The sequence below is a fragment of the Trypanosoma theileri genome (assembly GCF_002087225.1).
Source record: "Trypanosoma theileri isolate Edinburgh chromosome Unknown TM35_Tth_22_V1, whole genome shotgun sequence".
Classification (NCBI taxonomy): Eukaryota; Euglenozoa; class Kinetoplastea; order Trypanosomatida; family Trypanosomatidae; genus Trypanosoma; species Trypanosoma theileri.
Window position 1 is genome coordinate 298232 of NW_021639864.1, and position 916 is coordinate 299147.

Sequence of the window (916 nt, forward strand, 5' to 3'; positions counted from 1 at the left end):
AAAAAAACAAAAAAAAACAAAAACAAACGAAAGGAAGAACACAGGGAGACAAAGTGCGGGGTGAATAACATGCAACACAATTTAATAATAAACCAGGTTGGATGAAGCGGAAAAAAAAAAATGATAAATAATTCATTAGAAAGGGATATGTAAAGTGAAAAAGAAAATAAAAAAGATTAATGAGGAAAGTGCATGAGGCAATTTTTCTCTTTTTTTTTTGTTTTCTTTTTCCCATGACATATGGGATTGTGTGTGTGGGGAGATATATCTATATATGTTTGTGTGTGTGTGTATTGCCAATGTGATCTGTCTTGCTATTCGTTTGCGCACCCCGCTTCGTCTGTGGGGAAGTTCAATCACACACAGAACGAACGTCAATCAATGGGTAAGGGAGAGAGAGAGAGAGAAATATATGAGAATTATTAATGACAACAGAAAACACCCCCCAAAAGGATAAAACAAACAACAGTGTGAGTAGGAGCCGTATTTGCGCTGACGCAAACGTTGTCAGCATATCAGTAAATAGAGGCAGAAAAAAAAAAAGACGAGAGAAGCAAAAGAAAGAATGCAATCAATATATATATATAAGGAACCATAAATGGGGAATGACAGCACCAAGTAAAAGAAAAAAAAAAAAGGGAACTTCAATTGTCTTGTCTTTTTTGTTTTCGTTTTCACTGTTTGTTTGTTTTTTTTTTTACTTATTTGTGTACTTTCCTGTTGATATTCGTCATGCACTCTTCCTCTTTTTCTTTCTTTCTATCCCTCTGGCATATGTGTATATATATTTTTTCTGCTTCTATTCTATATATTGTTGGGGTTGCACTTTTTTTTTTTTTTTTTTTTTTTCTGCTGTTCTCCTACAGTGAGGAAAAAGAAAACTCTCACTAGAGGTTCTACTACTACTACTAGTACT